This window comes from Athalia rosae, chromosome 3 (genome assembly GCF_917208135.1).
Source record: "Athalia rosae chromosome 3, iyAthRosa1.1, whole genome shotgun sequence".
Classification (NCBI taxonomy): domain Eukaryota; kingdom Metazoa; phylum Arthropoda; class Insecta; order Hymenoptera; family Athaliidae; genus Athalia; species Athalia rosae.
In genome coordinates, this window is record NC_064028.1 from 18329409 (window position 1) to 18349751 (window position 20343).

General features: G+C 39.2%; 1 protein-coding gene across 5 annotated transcripts in view; it reads left to right on the top strand.

Annotated features, from left to right (window-relative positions):
* The window catches only part of LOC105689925 (protein-tyrosine sulfotransferase), a 108066-nt gene that overhangs the window by 40661 nt on the left and 47062 nt on the right, over window positions 1-20343 (top strand). For 3 of the 5 annotated variants that reach the window (XM_048653409.1, XM_048653410.1, XM_012407309.3), the window contains one exon: window positions 18849-18894. The exons of the other annotated variants lie outside the window; for them this stretch is intronic. The gene's annotated coding sequence lies outside the window, so the exon portion shown is untranslated. The remainder of the gene's footprint in view (window positions 1-18848; window positions 18895-20343) is intronic. 5 annotated transcript variants of the gene reach the window in all.

Sequence of the window (20343 nt, forward strand, 5' to 3'; positions counted from 1 at the left end):
CGTGTGTATTTTACGCACTTTATCGTACGTGTATGCATGTGTGGTGTCAAAGAGGTTTGCACAAAATTCTTACCTTCGAATTTTTTTCATCTACATATACCCGCGTGAGTACGGAGAACATACGTAATTTCCATATAGTTGCGCTACCGCGGACCAATCGGTTAAATAAATGTTCGCACCTGACAGTTTTCCGATTGATTGATCGGTCCACTCATGTATACGTGTAATACCAGGTATAACTGTATAGGTATTGAGTGACATTTTGACACGTGAAAAACGGGTATTAGAGTAGTCGATTTTAAAGTTGTATTCATTTTTCTTTCCTCAAATTTACGGGACGCCAGCGAGAATTGAAGTTCAAGCTACGTACCTGCGTATCAAAAAGGGCCTGGTATTGTAAAAAAAAAAAAAAACAATATTTCCAAAAATTTTTGCGAAAATAATTTTTTTTAAAACAAGTTCAAAAAGAGAAATCAAATCGGTTCATGTTCATATTCGTCGAATATTCCAGCGTTCGGTGTGCAGAGCGAACAAATTTTATTTTATTTCATTTTGTTCGAATTCATTATTCCTCGCCACCTTTGTTTTTTTGTTTGTTTGTTTGTTTTATCTCGTTCTTTTTTCCTTTCATATCAATACAAGAACTTTACGGGGTTGATTTTTTCCGTTCCCATTTGTGAACGCAATATATGTAGATTCTCCTTGCCCGCAATTTGTGTGTATATCTCGCTACCGATTGCTTTTAGAGTGTCTATTGATTATCACTTCTCTGTTGATTGGACTGTAGGCGATGTCTCTCTATTCCCCGTTTCTTGTACCTATAGTATAGAACATATAGAATCTCTGAAACTCTGCTCGCACGAAATTCTCCGATTCGCATAACTATAGTTGACTGTAGTTTTATATCGTTCTATCATTATTACCATTATTCTCCTTCGATAAGAATTTTATATCACGGTCCACTCTACGACAAATTAACTCCTTTTCATGTACTTTTCGTTCTACCTCATAAACCAAATTTTACACATCTTCATATTGTATAATACCTGTATATAGATATACCTATCGCGATACCGATAAACGATTGTCACAAAAATCGTCTTCTTTTTTTTCTTCACTTCTTAATTAGTATGAAAATTTTTTTCTTCATAGCCCTGTCGAAAACAATACTACGCTTTTGATCGCCTAAATATTGACAGATATTTTCATGAGAAATATTTATACGTGTACGTATGTAATCTACACCAACGCGTACGTATATATGTATATTCATATCGTATAATTGAAACGCTTTTATTTACCATGGCTACAAGCAATTCCCTAATTACGTACAGGTGGAAAAAAGAAAAATTTAATATTTGTTTGAAACCGCGGAATCCGCCGCCGCCGCATTTAATGCACCGGCTACATTGCCACTATTTTAGGTTAGATAAATACCGGTGTTGATTTTTTCACGCGATTTTGGAAAAAAAAAAAACAATTTTTAACTCGAAAGTATGATGGAATGATCAAGTTTCATAGATGTGCAGCTTGTAGCGATAATTACGGCTTTCGGAACGTATTTAAAAAAAAACGAAAAAAGGAAAAGAGAAATGGGCGGGAATAATTTCCCGTTAATCCCTTTAATCGAGAAGCAGGTATTAGATTTATTTTCTTTATAGCGCTAGCAGGTGAGGAAATAAGGTTACGATACGAGCGACGACTGACGCGTTTACACCGAACACCCTTATCAAGTAAGACTTTAAAATTTATCGCAGAAGTTCACGTTATCGTGGTAAAACTTTAGCCAATTTTTCAATGCAAATTTAAATGGGATAATAAATATCTCAGGGGGTAAAACGCGTGACTTGCGAGCCAAAATGGGGACGTATAAGGTATATAAGATCCAAGGGGAAAAATTTTTCCTCATCCGCGCGAGATTCGCCGAGATTGTCTCGTCGTCAACTCGGTTACGCTGTATGTATACGTATAGGTGTAGGTATTCCACACACCGTACATACCTATGTACCATCGAGGCTTTTTACATACTCTAACTGCAGCTATCACGACCTGCTGCATCTCTCGAATATTAATTTCATACCTGACTTAATCTAGAATCTGTAATTTCACAATTTTATATCCGGGGGTATCAACTCTCGATTCGTTTATCAATTACGTTGTATTCGAAATCAATATGTTCGTGGGGCGATAATCTTTAATTTTTGCTTTAAATTTTCCCCTCGAAATCTCGTCTGTTTTGTTTTTTTTTTTTTTCAATTTTTCGTTGTACACTCATTAGTTTTTTACGCCTCTGATTTCTCTTTCGATTATTTTATTTTTATGTTTTCTGTTTTTTTTTGTTGGCTCGCGAGCGAATTTTTTTCACCTCGTGCACCGTATTACCGCAGCTTCGGGAAGCTGTACGGGGATTGGAAAAAAATCACGTGATACACATGCGATTTCAGGGAGAAAAAAAGACCCACGGTCGACACAACTCTCGCGTGTATATCGTGCGTCACGTACGTACCTATAAATATGCGATTCCCGCCATTTACCAAATCCCGGATTTCATTTACTTTTTAATACTCCGTTGTATGTACATTGTATAACTGACGTTCACTATTTGCTGAATTTCTCTACATTATATTTCTCTGTAGCGTTATATTTTCGGGGATGATATTCGCAGTTATTGTCGATTCATGTCTCATCCTGGATTTCACCTATATATATCATAACTTGGAACTTGTCAGACTTGTCAATTAATTCGCAGCGAATCCACGTCGATAATCCCAATTCATTTGCGAAAGTTATCAAATCTTTGCTTTTCAACCCGGCTAATTAGTAGCAAATTATATTGTACGTTTTATACGCTATGTCTGCATGGGCGATTTTGACTTTCGGCTATTGTCGCTACGATAGAAACCCCTGCAGATTTGTGGATATATATCCGCAGTGCTTCGCTCTCTCCGTCCTCTTGGTGTGTAGAGCTGCATGAGAATACTCCGACTTTAACTGTCGTTCCTCCTTGATCATTATCTCCGTTTCTTTGATTCTTTCAATTTGCTTTTACCATGCAGTCGGGATTCCTTATTTCTTCTCTTCTTCTCCCCAGCTCTTATTCTCTTACGTTATTGCTGCCAAGATTTTAAACTACAAATTCTATCGCGAAGGGTTACTTTCTTTAATCTTGCTTCCGGCGTTGCGCTACCGGCAAATCTCAAAATTCTGTGATTTTTCAAAAACTATCAAATTTTTCACCTGGTTAAAATCTTGCAGGAATTGTAAAATTCTCTTCTTTGATCCTCGTTAAAATAGTGTCCCAAGTAATCATCTTTCGTATTTTCTCTCTGTTCATTTTCATTTCTTTCTTTTTTCTCAAATATTTCACTTCATCATCGCTCACTTCTATACTCTGCTTTACACAAGGCACGGAAAATTTGCGAAGAAACAGATGCGAAGAAAATAGGAAAAAATGAAGAATCACTGGCGGAATGAGTAACTAGTTCGAAAGATTGGTTAATTTTTCTAACTCGTGTCCGGCACCAACGATTTTTAGGGGTAGGGGAGAATTTGAAATTAGTCAATCAGACGTCGAGAGCCCGGCCGTTTGCAACAAGGTATTATTTGACCATCGATACAATCGCGTATAATTTTATCACTGCAGGGGTGACAGCTATTAGAGGGTCGGTTGGGAGGGACGTCGAGTGAAGGAGATTAACAAAACGAGACACCGAAAGCGAAAGTAAAAAAAATTGGAAAAAAAACGTTGCAAAAAAAAAAAAAACAACCAGGGGTGAAAAACTAAAAACGAGGGTTACATTTGGTCACCATGACGACTCGGACGCGACGGCAATAAATTAGTGACGCTCAAACGCATGATTCAAAAGTTCAAAAGAGACTTGCTTTGTGGAAGGGAAATTAAGGGATCGTTCCGTGAAAGCTCAACGGCTCGTTTTCAAAGCTCCCTCTCTATACGTCGGTCTCATCGCACGAAAAAATATTCCCATAAGTATACACCGAGACGAATATGATCATATTTTCTGAATCAATTACTTCCGGGTCACTTCACTGAACGAAAAACTTTACAAAACTTTAATTTCGTATCACGTGTGTCATCTTCAGCGCGATCTTCTCTCTTGCCTTTGTGCTGTGTTATTTTTTTTTATTCTATCCTCTGTGCGGCTGCTGAGTTTTTCGCCACGGTTTTTTTTTCATCTTCGCTACAACTTTCGCGAATTCCATTGGATATTCGAATTTCACCGCGTGAGTTACAATGAGTACTATACCCGTATCGTACCGTTAAGAAGTAAAAAAAGGAAAAAACTCTCAAATTTCATCGAAGTACCTCCTTTGATATATAATCTCCATAAGCTGATCCTTTATACAGCAGGTATCCAAGTGTAGCTCGCATCGGAAGCACATGCACTATATTATACACCTACAAAGAAGTTCGTGATTTTAATTTGCAAGTTTTCAACTTCCGTCAAGGAGATTAATTTTATACCCCCGTATCTTATTTTATTATATTTTTACTTTAATGGGTGTTCTTTTTTTTTTTTTGTATCTTTATTTTCTTGTTTTCTACATTATACCTTCATCCCGTTTTCCGATCTTCGGTAACCTATAATTAATCAAGTTCGCGCGGACTGATGAATAATAATTATATACTGTACATAATAGCGAGATCGTCGACTCGAAGAATCATCACCATTCGCTCGACCTTATTTCAACCACCTTCGCCAAAATCCTAATTTTAAGATTTCTTTGTTTTTTTTTATTTTATCCACCTGTACGCAATCTATTTCTTCTTTCTCTCCCTCCTCCGTCCTGGCAAGCGGATAGCTAAAATCCAGTTTACAAAAATACCGAAAACTTTGAATTTGTCCATCTACAATTTTCAACCGTGAAAATTACCGGTACGTAGGTATAAGTACCTACAGCGCGCGCGGCGAGGAAATGAAGAATAAGATGAAAAATTATCCACCGTACTCACGGTTATATTACAATATAATGCGTACGCGACTTCCACTCGGGCGGAGACTCCATATCTCTCGAGATCTTTTGTAGGTTTGATAACCCTGGCTGTGGACGGTGTTAACGTAAGCTTATATACATTATCTACACCTGCCAACTCCCAAGTCTCTTTATTCGCCATGAGTTATAACCGACACGTTCTGCACTTTCTCGAAAAATTCTTTTCCCTTCTATTTCTCACGGAGATGACAAACACCGTCGTCTTATGGGGCCACAGCCGCGACGCCACGGCACCTCCGTAATCTATATATATACGCGTCGCTTTTCTATTGGATAAAGAAATTTTCACACACGAAAATAACGAGTCAAATATACGCGAGTTTTAAACCCTTCTCATTGAACATTGGGTTAGGTTAGATGGTAGAATTAAAAAAAAAAAAAAAAAAAATCGAGTTACTCCGCACAATAACAACCCACATAATTTTCTATTTTCTCTCTACGTTTGAAGTTTCATAATTCACCTATGTACAGGTGTGCATTCGAAGCTGATTCCGAAGGCGTCTCCGCCCCCGGAATTAGATAAGAAGAAACAAGGATTTCCTCTCTCAAAGACGCGCGAGTGGAAATAATGGAAAAAAAAAGGAAATGGAAAAAAAGTAACTCGATTAAAAGAAGGATCTAATTTCCTAGGTTATACCGTTGCAACCGCACGTGGCGAACTGCATTCGGTTCGTTTTAAAAGCGAATTAATTTCCTTTTCATATATGTATACATATAAGGGGCATTCCGCGCCAAATAATTGCAATACACGTATAGATTTTGTAGTTTTGCACCCAGCTATATGGCATTTCGGGGGGAAAAAGAAAATCGAGTACATACACCTGTATTATATATAAGAGAAAAGTAATGAATTGGGTAAAATCGGAGCGGGAATGAATACCCCTTCCCGTCGTGTCGCAATCAGGCTTCAGTTGATTGGGGTTCTTTTAACTTTCTTCATCCAATTTTGCGAAATCAAGTCCGAAGAGCAAAGGATATAAATACCTACCAAAGTTTCGAGTAGGTACGTACGTACGTACCTATTGCGTACCCGTACACCGTCGTCCATTCCCACGATCTGTGTATGTACATTGTACATGGTACAAACACAAGGGGAGAATTCCGAAGTGCGTAGATGTGAACCAGGTCATTTATCGTTGCTTTCGAAAATAATAAGCTTTTGTCGTCGTCGACCTCCATGGAAAGAAGGCGAAGCTGTTATCTCCTCGGAAACAAAGAGGAAAGAAAGATAGAAAAAAAAAATCAAAGGAAAGAAAGAGAAGCTCTCAAGTATTTTGGCGATATATATGTGTGTACATATGTACGCGTTATGTACCATCGCTGAAATGAAGCGTTCAAGAATCTCGGGTGTATATGTAACAATAGGCGCCGATTTGTAGTCAATGACGCGGGAGTTTATGGGATATGAACCTCGTCGAAGACCTCGTAGACGAAGAGCGATTGAAAACCGACGCTGAGAATTTTCGAGTGAAAAGCTTTTCTGCATAAAAGTAATCCGGATATTCGTTTCATTAGTCGTTAGAAAACGACCCCCCCGCGATTTTATACGCATCGTCGTAACGTCGACGACATCCGTGCGGAGTAGTTCGATAAGAGCTCTCTTCGACGTCATCGTTTATCCACTCTTTTTCTTACCCTCCTGTTTTTTTTTTTTTTTTTTTTTTATTATCATTATTTCAATCACTGGTGATTTCGGGCAGTGCGACCGACGGAAAGAAACGGCCGTCGGTCTGCAAAATTTCACCCTTACGACTGAGATGATGCAAAAATTTGTAAATAAAAAAACTATGATTCGCGATGTGACGAGAATAGTAGTATGGAGAGAGGAGGAGCGAAAGGAGAAAGAGATGGCGGAAAAAAAAAAATATGTAAAAAATCGACACCGAAGAAACCGGAACTAATTTCAAGTTTGTCCATTAAAGATTTCCGAGCCTATTACGGCGTTACCTGTACACTATACTCTTCACAACCGGTCGGGGGGGTAATTAAAATTTTCTTCCAAAATCAACGGCGGACTTTGTCTTCGGTTTTAATTAAATGTGGATATCCTGCTGAGATATCGATTGCTTGTATTATAGGTTAATGCAATCCTTTCAGAATCTGTTGAATTCATGGTGTTCAGTGACAAGAAAAATTAGAAAAATTATCATAAAAAAAATTGACCCTACGTCCCTTTGAACATTTTTGTTTTTTTGTTTTTCTTTTTTCAAAATTTGTGCCGCCGCTGTTCCATCCCGTGCTTTGTGTTGCGTACCGTACGTGCGGAGAGAATGAAAAATGGCTCGGAAATAGAAAAAGCCAAAATGAAGATCGGTTGGAATCGAGCCCTATATACCGCTATACCGTACACGGGGAACAGAAACGAAAATCTACATCAATAAATCCTGCACTTTTGACCGCCAGACATTTATAAGATGTTTTATTCAAGAACGTACCGGTACATAATGTGCGTAGATATATATGGATTTTTGACAACAGGTATTGAACCTGTGCCAAACTAGTTTAAATATTCTCCATGCACCTGCACTATAATGATATCGCACCCGAAAAGAATTTATATCGCAGCCGCGCCCGTCGACGACCGATTAGAAATTGAAAAAAAAATTCGATTTTTGAGCAAAAAATAAATCATCTTTTTAATTGGGTTCAATATGCGTTTCTTACGTATTTTGACCTCAGGAATCCGAATCCGAAAGAAAAATTGATCTATCTCTAGAATTGACCGTGTTATCGCCAATTTTCAGCTTTTTGGGGTCAAAATTGAAAAATTGATTTTTTGGTCTATTTTAATGTAATTTGAGCTCAGGCATCCGAATCTGGAAGAAAAATTGATCTATCTTCGAAAATGACCGAGTTATCCTCATTTTTTCGCATTTTTCGGTACAAATTTGAGGCTATCTCGAAGAGGAAAAATCGTAGCTCAATTTGGACAACGGATTCGTGTTTCTGAGGTCAAAATACATAAGAAAAGTGCCATACGATCAATTTTGAAAAATAAAAATTTTTGGCGAAAATTTGAAAAAATCGTAAGGGGTACCCCTTGGAAAAATCTCGAATTTTGGCCAAAAATTTTTATTTTTTAAAATTGATCGTATGGCACTTTTCTTATGTATTTTGACCTCAGAAACACGAATCCGTTGTCCAAATTGAGCTACGATTTTTCCTCTTCGAGATAGCCTCAAATTTGTACCAAAATATGCGAAAAAATTAGGATAACTCGGTCAATTTCGCAGATAGATCAATTTTTCTTTCGGAAAATTGCCCTTATGTCTTATAATTGAAATTGACGTATACTCGTTGAATCGTTATCGCAAGTGGTTGATTTTTTTTTCTGTCCAATATGTTGCTATATATATTTAGAACAATTTTGAAAAGCTTTGACAATTCCGGTGTAGATATACAGTAGCCATATACACCATATAATTTGTGCATATACGTATGTATACGTAAATATATATATATATATATAAAAGCTGACTCGGATCATCTCGAGTGTGCGGATGTTCCGCACTTAATTATCAAAGTTTATGAACCCCCCGTCCCGTTCGCAGAATAAGCTTGGAAAGTTCTAAACGAACGCGTCGACTTGCAAATTAGTCGGATTATTTTGATTGGGGTTATTTAATGAACGGTTAATTGTCGTTACAGCGGCACTCGACCTCGGTCAAATAAGATCAAGTTTGAGCAAATTTTTATTCTTCCTTTGCGGCGTACTTGCACACCGCCCGCATAAAATTCTCCTCCTGCATGACAATCGGACGATCTTCTGTAAACTTTGGAAAAAGAAAAAAAAAACCCCAGGGTTCGCGGGGTAATTTTTAAAAAGATTGCAGAATCGTGCAATAAAAGTTTACGATCTTCAATCCAAGCGCATTATGACGACTTTTTGAAAGAAAAAAAAAAAAATAAAGGAAAGAGAAAAAGAGAAGAATCCGACGAGCTCATACGTTTTTTTTTTTTTTTTCTTGCCTCTCTCTGTTTTGTGAAAAGCACTTTGCGCGGGATAAAGTCCTTATGCAAAGTCTACCTCAAAACCCAACAGAAAGATACAACCCTTCCGCGGACGGAGAATGTACGAGAGCGGTCTAGGAGAAGGTATAAATCGTAAAGGGAAGGCAGGGTAAAAGTTTTGGAAAATTTGAACCCGGTTCGGTGCGAGTTGAACACTTTTCGACCATCTCCCTTATTTTCACCCCTTACAATTTACACGTCAGAGTGTCGCTCTGAACGATGTTATTGTTTCTTCTAGTTTTTATTTGTATCTGTTTATTATTGTTTATCATCCCTGAGGTGGAGTATCTTTGTTACGTCCGCATAAATCACACGAGAATACCTTGGAAGGCGTCGAAACCGATAGCGTGTATAAATATATACGCTCGTATATTCATAGAGAAAAATACAAAAAGCTCGAGCAATTGTTTTGGATAGCAGCCAGGATCGGAGTAGGTATAATAAAAGGTATATCCTTTGCGCGATGCGGATGTATCGTGAACCCTGTGCATACAGACCCGCCCGCCGACCTCTTCGTGTACATAAAATATCTTAACGTATGCAGCTTGCGATCTATACTGTATAGGTAAATCGCACGTGTCACGACGTATATCGACGTAAAATTTTCCAACGATACTCCGCCCGCTCCCACATCAGACGAACCCGCGGCTTTTGACAATCAATCCGCGCGTGTAAAAATTGTAAAAGATGCACGCACACGTGGATGTGAAAAAAGCGAAAGAAAAGCTCTGGGCGGCCGAACAGTGAAATCAATTCCCAGGTACATACATACGCAGGTCTGGAGCTAAGCCATGTCGGGCGGGGCGTATACAGTTTTATTTATTCAGGATGCAACCCTTTCTCCTTTGATTGGTTTTTATCATTTCTATTATTTATATAGCGGGTGTCGGGTGTTCGCGTGGACGACGATGCGGCGAATCCTCGAATACCGCGAGACGCGGAGTATACACGTATATATACGGGTGTATCGATCCCGAGTGGCGATATGAAGCGAACCATCACGTCGGACAAAGACATTTTTCACGAAAAAAGCTTTCTTATACTCTACGTGTCGAGGACTCTATGTGCGTGGCCGATGCTCCCCCCCCCCGTCCCCCTCGTGTACGTACATAGGCACCACCTATGCATGTAGATACGCTGCGGATTTACCCTATAAATCATGAACGCTCGCAGATCGAGTGGCCAAAATGAAAAGAAAAGAAAAACTAGAAAAAGAAAAATTCCAAAGTGTTTTATTTACCGTAGTACATATGTACGAAAGCGGTCCACCCTCTGATCTCCTGGAATCTTTATAGGTAGGCACGTCCCGTGCTACAGACGCTACTTTTACATAGCCGAGCAAAAATATGAACTGTACATGTACATAACAGGTACTTATCCGGTGGGAACAACAAATTTGCCCCATTTCACACCGCGGACCGTTACGTTCGACTTTGCAATTCGATGAATCTCAAAATTTTCCGAAGGGTTGTCGGAAAAGCCGAAACTATTTTTACCCCATTGACACCCCTAAAAATCATCGCCCGATTCTTGGCGTCCGTAAAGAACCAGGTTATTTTTCTTCGCCTCTCGCTGGTTTTTTTCTTCTTGTATTCTACAGCTATGTACACATCTTTATCTAAAAATTTTATCGTAAAAAAAAAAAAAAAACATGATAAAAAGGGGAAGAAACTTGCGGGCACGTCTTGATTCACCCTCGCTTTCAAACCTCGAACTTTTACAGAGAGAAACGACGGAAAAGAAATCAATAAAAAAAAAAAAAAGGATTGAGCATTGTAACCTGTGGAGAAATAGGGAAAAAAAGATTTTTGTTTAAAAGGTTCGGTAACTCGTTAAAATCCTCAACTCGTTGTTTCTTTTCTTTGATTCTCTCCTCCTCCTCTTCTTTCTTTTTTGTTCTTTTTTTTTTTTTTTTGTTCTTCAAAGTTTGTCAGCGATTCACGTGTCACATGTGTACGGAAACAATATTGTCGTTGTTTTTTTTATCCATACGCTTTTTTTTTTGGTTTAATTTTTTGATTTTTTTCTTTCACCTTGAAATCCTAAAACGTTTAATCATCTTTGGAGGGTGGCGGATAGCGGCCGCCTATTTTTAGAAGTTCCGTTACGGAGGGATGTTTACGAAAAAGAGAGGAAGATGCGAGTGATGAGCTTTCCTATTAGCTGGTGAAAGCCTTCCTTTAATTTCCTTTTGCTTTTCTTTGCTCTTCTCTTCTTATTATACATACATATATGTATATATGCCGTATAGGAGGGTAATATATTTATATACCGGTTTAAATGGGAAAGTTTTGAGGAGTAAAGGCGGGCCAATATTGCTTTTAGTTTTAGTTTTAGCTTCAGTTTTAGTTTTAGTTTAAGTTTAAGTTTTAGTCGTGGTTTTAGCTCGTGGCTTCTGATCTTATTCCTTAGATCCTTCATGTCCCTTAACTTGGTTTTCGCTACACGGGTATGTATTAGTTACATATATATATGTATATATGTACCTCAGTTGTACGTAACTGTACGGTATATCGTTCTTCGTGTATTACGAGCTATTGCAATCACGAGATGCCTCAAGGGTTGAGAAACTTCTCTTATCTTAACCTCACTCGTCTTCTCTAGACTCCCACTATTGTAACAACCCAAAGATCCAGATGCCAAAGGAATGAGACGACAATTTGACGATTACTCCCTTACGTACGGAGATACGTGCCTGCTGAGATAAAACTACTTATACTCCCCCACCGTCGGGGTGAATGATTATTTAGGGAGGAATATTCGCGAAAAAGGTACAAGGTAGAGACGAGAGTAAAAATTGTCTCCACAACTCCGATGATTTTTGGTGAAAAAAAAAAAATATATATATATATATATCCGTTGCGAGAGATATTTTCGGGCGAAGAATATAAGAAAATTTTCAATGTTCAGACGCGCGTCGTTCAGCTCATCGGGTGTCGAAAAATAAATCGCTGATTTTACTTTTACCCTATACGTATTTCGTATTCCTTCGGCCGAATTCAGTTTGTATAGGACCAGAGCAAAGACCCCTACCTACGCTGAATTATTATTGTTAGCTTTGCAATCGGGCTACGTGTGTTCGGAAATTTGCGATATTCCCGAAAATCGATTACATCGCTTCGAAGTGTACGTCAATCGATCGAATACGGGCTGATATACCTTCATTCGGAAGTCGGCTAATGGATTTTGGAAATACTTTTCTATTTTTACCTCGTACAAAACTATCTCCGCAGGCGATTAATTGTTTCATTCGGAGTAAGAAAGGGAAAATTAATTGATTAATAGAATTTGAATAACGAATTTGTTTGACGACAGGCTATATTATATTTACTGTGTTTAACGTACTAACGAATTAGGTACTTTGGGGGGTACCTCTGTGTGTACTTTTGATTTTTTTTTTTAGTCCTTTCGTGGCAAAGAGTTCGTTATTTATTAATGATATTATCCGCGACGAAATTAATTGACATCTTGAGATATTCAAATTCAACCGACACTCGAAAAGAGGGTGGTATAATATAATTCGACGGAGGAATTTCGTGCGTAAATGTATATTTTATTATTATACACGCGGTCACGGCGGGGCGTTTTATTACGTGGGATTTAATGTAGCTTCGAGCTTTGGAAAATAAGTATACCGACCGCAAGATTGCAGGTTACAATAAAACGGAGATTGTAATCTGCGCCGAGAGAAATTCAGCCCTCCCTATCGCCCTTCTTTCCTCCCTCTATTTTCCCTTTCTTCTCAAACGCCCTCCTCTACACATCTCCCCCGAGAACTTGAGATGCCACGCTGATCTCTTTTCGTGTAATACAAGTCCGCAACGCCGCTCTACTCGCCATAGTCTCTGCTGTATGTACATACGTACTCTATAGTGTAAGCCTGTTGCTAGGACAACCGCATGAACTAGCCTATACCGTTTACCACCTTCGCTCGCTACCACTTCGTTTACACGTTCAAGGAAGTATAATCCTGCGGTTGCTAAACAAACTCGGGATAATATGCTTCGAGAAACAACAACCTTTTCTATGATCCTCTTCACTATGTACTCCTTCGCAACCCTGTAGTATACCTATATGCATGCATACATCGTACCGCGGTCGACGTTACTTCGAACCGTTCGTTTCTGTAACTCCTATCGAAAACGTTGATCGATTGAAAACCAAGGGCACCGCGTTATTTGTACAGGTTCAATTTTTATTTGAAGATTGTTAGATTTGGCGAGTATTCGAACTTGACGTTGTCTGTTATTGTAAGGTCTTCCCGAAGCACGGAGAATTTTTTACACCCTGCGGTGAACAGATCTAATAACTTTTCTCGTCATTAGTTTATACGTAAGATTGTTGAATCGTTATTCGTGCGAAATCGTGTAAAATTTATTTGGAGTACCTTGTACGAGTATACCGCTCGTTATAATACTCACCCTTACATCTTAGGGGGCACGGCTACGGTTTCCACTAGGGTAATAATGATGATATTAATTATTATGAAATGCTCGTCGTTGACCCTTCATTGTTAGTAGTCGTGGCTAAAGACCACGATAATAATGAAAATCAACGAGGTGTAATTTCATTTTGAGTTGTATCCGGTTATAGCGAGAATCACCATCAGCGTTAAAATCTACGTTTGTAATAATATAGGCGAACGCGCGCGCGCGCGGGCGTTGTGTTTGCGTTCTGTATGTATAGTAATTTCGTTTAATCAGATATCATTACGTTCGGTCGCTCTGCCGAGACACTCGCCCGCTAGAGGTATCGCGATTGCCATCATCGAGCAATTTCACTTCGTTCGCGGTTTATGGGTAACTACTACTCCTTTTCTGTAGATAGTTATCGTATAGTTATAGTTATACTAAATACAGATAAGTGGAGTCCACCGGACCCCGCGTCAATTGGCTCGGGAGTGTGAAATAGAGGAGGCAATTAGCGCGAAACCGTTTTCCGATATCGATACTTTATACTTAAATACTTTTCTCCTACCTACGTATATATACGTATACACTAGGAGGAGGTGTGTTTTTAACTTTAACCGACGGTAAAAGCCACTCGACCGATCGGCTTGATGTACACCAGATTCGAAAAGCACGTTATCCAGATTCATCGAATCGACTATATATCATCGCGAAAACCGTCATAAATGTTGCTTACCATTTTTATCTTTGATTTTCTTCGATTCTATTTTTCTCCGAATGGACACAGAAATCTTGAAAAGTAAGTACATCGACTCGATATTGACGATTACTTCGAGTTCTAAGATCTCAAGGTCATCTGACTATTTCAAGATCAAAAACCACATCACATTAGATGAGAAAAACAAAAATGTCTGATGTGTCTTTTGTTTTCTCTTTGTCTTCTTGATATGGTGACGTGGTTGCGATGATAAATCAGTGCTAAAAACGCGTTGTAGCAGTTTGTCGAATACCTACATGGAGGTTGAGAGAAAAAAGATAAAAATATATCCTATGTATTTACAGACGTTCACCGCGAAGGGATGTAGTTTTCAAGTCACGTATATCTCGCGAAAATACACATAGGTACGTTACACGCATTTATTATTTAAATACATAGTTCCGTGTAATCCACACGGGAAAAGTAAGTTTTCGCGAATGCAAATGTTACTTTGAACTACACACTTAACAATGATACAAAGATCTCTTTACGGTTAGTGTTTTGAAGTTCACGGTGTTCCGAAAAGAAGCTATGCAAATTTCTTTTAAGTAACCGGAGTTATACAGGGAGATTCACCAAAGGTGTCCAAATGGGCGGTGACTAATCGACCTCACGCCCCGCCCCTGTAGCCGATGACCAATGAGAGTAACGCACGGGCAAAGGAACAACATTCGATGACACGTAGTGTAGGAAGAAAATATCGATGCCATAAATCGGCCGTCGTGTTCATTTATTCATTGACCCAATCACGGAACTATTCAAATTGATAATACGCTAGAAGAGTCGTCTCGACATCTGTCGAATCCGTCGTAAAATTCATCGTACGATTTTACATCCGGAATGGATGTCTGCAAAAAACTGCCGATGAGTATCGCGTGCAAAATCGAACAAACCAAAGGCGGTACTGTTCGAGCCAACATACGCGGGTATCGACAGTGGAGGGTTATGATTTTTCAAAGTACTGTGAGCGCGTCAATAAATTCGACAACCTTCGTCGTTTTAACGAATCATCCCTTACGTTTTTACTCTTGATGTTTATTGGCTACAGAGGCGTGGCGTTACGTCGATTAGTCTCCGCCCATTCGGACACCTCTGATGAATCTCTCTGTATGCAGCCGAAATGTTTAGATGAAAATGGTCATCGGTATTCATCCTGATCCGATTGATTACGGACGCGTCTCGCTTCGTCGTCATAGAAATTTTCATAGCGAATCACTGTCGTCTTCGTAGTCGTTATCACCCCCTGTGTTTGTACTTCCTGAAATTCTCTCGACCTCTCACAGGTATTCCTCGCGTATCGCGCAAAGCAATTACGTAAACACCCCCCCGATGAATTTACATCTGTTGTATCCCGGGTCCATGCTTGTTGACGAGGTAAATTATCGTAGTTACGATTATTACTGTACAGTACAACACTTGACTCATTTGTCGATATTTTGAACTAGTTATTATTTTTTTTTTTCACGGTTTTTACCCGGTGAGTAATTGCGCGAAGATTATTACTCGAGGCGTGTGGAAGTTATTCGCTACTCAATTTTGAAAATTATTAAAATAATAAAATGGTACCCAATTACAACGATCATTTTGAAAATAAAAGAAATACCAAACCTTTTGGAGCGCTTGTTTCACATGCAAAAGATTTTTGCATTGAATTCTTTGCCGCATTGAAAAGAAAACGTATGGACGAATAATTTTTCTCCCTCCTCCTTCATTGTACCTTTCTTTTGCCATCGGCTAATGAACTTGCATATATGCACGTGGAACTGGATCTAGTTCTATACCTTTGACACATTATTTAACGAGCGGATTCATATTATTCAACATTAGCGTTTCAATTTCATATTTCCCTTGAGGCTATTGTATCACCTACACTGCTCAAAGTTACATTTTATCTACGTGTGTATAGGTATAACCTTTGTACCTGTACGTAGTATAACCTTTGTACGAATGTACCTTTTGGGAAATATGATGGATCTATATTTGCTACACCACTGAGTTCACCTCAACGGATGTAGAATTAATTTTTAACGTTTATTATAATATCACAGGTATACTGCTCAGCTGGGTACCATTAAATAACATCCGAATCACAGTTTATTATCTATTTTCCTCCCTCCCTCTTTTCTGCCATTTTTGATCGATGGCACGTAATTTTGTTGATTTGAAAAATTGCAACCAAACGGTGTGATTTTTTTCTGACTTTGGTCCCCGCATTTCTACCAGTTATTGCACGAAGGTATATAGAAAAGGTCGAGGGAAAGGTAGGAAAAACATGCCGTGAAAAGAAAAAAAGTACAAAAAAAAAATCTCCATGGTGAAAAATATCCCCACTGAACCATGCCGGAGTAGGCGTATGTATTATATATACCTATTTGCATCAAAAAACGAACGTGGCCGTAGAGTGGCTTCTCTCTTAAATTTGAATTATTGAATATTCCCATAATACGCACATTCGCGACGATGAATATTGATCCTCAATGGTTCGAATTTTGTCGGAAATCTGCTAAATGCTCGTACGCACTCACCGCGACTTCCAAGGTTAAAGTAAAGCTGTGTAACGTGCGTATACAGGGTGACTCGTCGGAGGTGCCCAAATAGGCGGAGACTGAACGACGTGACGCTAGCGCGTCAACGAATGCGATAGCCGGTCTATAGCGTCGCTATTTTTTTTCCTTGGATTCCCTCGCTGTTCATTGGCTACAGAGCGAGGTATGACGTCGACTCGTATCCGCCTATTCGAAAACCTCCGGAGACTCACCCTGTATATTTTATACGCCTAATATAGAAGGATATACATATTATATAATATGCCAAAATCTAAAAGGCACTCAGGTACGACGGTACTTTATACGGACGTGCGCGGGGCTCGTGAATTTGGAAACCTACGCGAAATTTTATATTATATATACAAGGCGAGTCACTTCGAACTCCGAAAATGGGAGGAGTCTAATTTTGCATTTTTATTCATTCGACGCTACGGGGTCGGAAAAAAATGCGAAAAATCGAGCACGTACATATACTGCTTGTTTTTTTCACACTCTAGCGGAATATTTCTCATTGATTTTTACGATACCTAGTTGAATAAAAAAAAAAAAAAAGGGCGGGAAGGAGGTGCAAAAAATATGAGCTTGGTAAAGAAATGTCTACGATTCGTGTGGGTGTTCCGAAAAATGTTGATCCAGTCAGAAGAAAATGACAAAATTTGAGTCGAGTTACCGAGGCGATGTACCTAATTTTATCGATAGGAATAACGGCTACGTGATATTCAATTAAGCTTGGTAAAAAAAAAAAGAAGAATAAAGTTTAAAGATAATTTTCAAAGCTATGCCTTTTAAGCACCAAACAGTTGGCGATGCAGTACAGCGTCAGTTTTAATGCGCGTGTCAGTTTATGTACCTCAAAGGGATTGAAGAGCCGACGCCGTGCATCAAACTCTTTCGTCGTTTTCTCTCTTCCTCTTTCTCTCTCTTGCCTCATGTGCGGTATAAAGTAGATAGGTATGTAGTATATACGTACATCTATGTATATAATATTTACGGCGATGTTTTTCGCCTCCCGGTTTTACCGTCGCGAAATTGACTCTATAGATATCTATGCACATATAGTGTGTGCGGAGAATATATATATATAAGTCGTCGGGGTTTGTTGGCGTGGCGTTTGGTCGTTTGCTGGGAATTGGGGTAGCCTTATACAGATCGCTGAATCCGTGCGTTTGCTTCGCTCGACTCTCCTCTCTCTCTCTCTCTCTCTCTCCCTCTCTTTTCCCGCTCCTCTCCCTTTTTCCCCCGACCAAAAGGGGGGTGGTCGGGACGACCCCGTAGCTTCGCTTCGCCGCTTCGTTCTCTCTAGGTGCGGGTTTCTCTTCTGATATTAATATTCATCGTTGATCATTTATTCCACGAACTCTCCATGGCGCGCCCATTCGCCATTACCAACCAACGTCTACCTCCCTGTCCCTTTCCCTAACCCCGTCCCTTTCGCTCCTTCTGCACCAATTTCTCCACACACCAATTTTCCTCGTTCTATCCGCGTGCACCCCACACCAGGTAACCCTTCGTGATTGGATTCTCGCGGAATTACATACAATTAATCGATGAAAAATTAGAGAACAAATTGTATAATGTGTCTAGCCTGCAGTTTACAATACTCGCGAGATTCGCTGCGCTGTGGTTAGATTATTTCATCGGGAGTGAAGTAATAATTTAGACGGGGGTTGAAACTCATCGGCAGCGGTGTAATACACATTTAAACATTTGTCACGAATTATGTCGAGTATACGGGAAATGGAAAAGCTGACCCGAGAGCCGAAGGATTAGAAAACGGGAGAGTTGGAACGCGTGGAGAACGGAATGAAAATAGATATCATCCATACGACGTAGAAAAAAAAAAGGATAACGCCGTAACGACCCACTATTGAGGGGATGGCGAATATTTGGAACAAGTTTTACGACGCATCTCGATATCTCGAAGTACATATATATATGTATAATCGAGCAAAGTTTTCCACTAAACTTATGTCGTTTTATGTATATGTATATCGAATCTTGTCCCAATTTATTTTTCATATTCCGCACGCTCCGCTGTGTCGAATGAAAATAAGATATGAAAAAAAATCTATCAAAAATAATAGCGTCAATCGGAATTTTTTTTTGTTACAGAAAGAAACCATCGTTCGGGGCAAAGAGACGCACAGCTGGAACACAGGTATGCGGAATATTTGCTTTTTGAGTGTAAAGGGTTCTCGCACACACCCACCGTTATTCATTTCTTTTTGAAGTTGAATTCAAGCTCGCGACGTTATACACGCGCTAATTAAATATTCCGACGACGAATCGTCGCCGTGAGTCGTGAACTCGACGTCGACGCGTGATCTCATTCTATATACCTTCGCGACCCGAACCTGCAGCGAAACTATCGTTGCAAATTTACCGTTCAAATATAACGATAACTTATACGTACATGTTCGTATAAGTTACAACGTACACAGTTCGTCGGATCTTTCTATTTAAATGCAGGAGAAACGAACAGAGTCCACAGCTATTTTATCTCATGAGATACACGTATATGCACATAATATATCGTGCATGTATATGTATATCACTCGCCGAACTTAAAAGCAGTCCTTCCAGAACCCTCCGCTAGCGTATACGATCAAATACGTGTACACACATGTTCTCTCTGTATAACAATAGATGCAAAAGGAACAATGTAGGACGCTTACCTAAATATTCATGGAAGCTTTCGAAAGCTTTCACGGAATTTCTTTGCCGATATATATTACAAATTCTTCAAAATTTCGGAAACGTTCTCATCCCTTTTACACGTTGTGTCCACGAGAAAAGAAACGTTCGAAAATAAGAGTAATTTTGAAACGACAGAGAAAGAGAAAAAGAAATGAATCGATAATAGGAACGGAAATTGACGACGAGTTTTTTCGGTACAATTATTTATTAAGCGACTCCAAGTCGTTTTCGACGTGTCGAATTTTTTCCCACGCTGCACAATGTGACAGAAGTGTGTACGGTAGACAGATTAATATTTAGGTCCTAGGTTTGAACGTGTGCTGAGATTAAAGTTTCTGAGTTTGTGGAATCTTGTTATAATTATTAGAAACTATGTAGGTGACAGATGAGACAAAACTACCCTTTATGCAAATTACATAACTCTCGTTGTGCCAATCAAGTAGAAAGCTAACGTTGGCAATGATGTGGATCACGCCATATACCGGCTGCTCATATTCCTCTGGGACATCATTACAGGTCGTCCTACAAAGTACCGTCGTGTGACTCTGATTAGTAAAGTACGGATTTGTATGTACCTTTCACTATTCTCTCACGCTTTTCTTTCGCGTATTTTCTTTCCTCCGCGTATTTTTTGGAACCTCGAAAATCCAATTTTGACTCAATTCGACCGACGATCTTCGAATAATTTTGTGCAATTATTGCTGTCAAATTTGGCGGGCCGAAGGATGCCAAACGAAGAAACTAAGTTACGAGATTTCTATTGATTTCAATTAACCCGAGAATCAACCCTTTGACTGTTCGTGACGCGTATACGCGTTATTGCAAAATTTCGCCTATTCCGACGTGAATTTTGTTACTCCAGGGCTTTTGAAGTTACTGATCACGAATACCGATGTCGGAAATATAGATT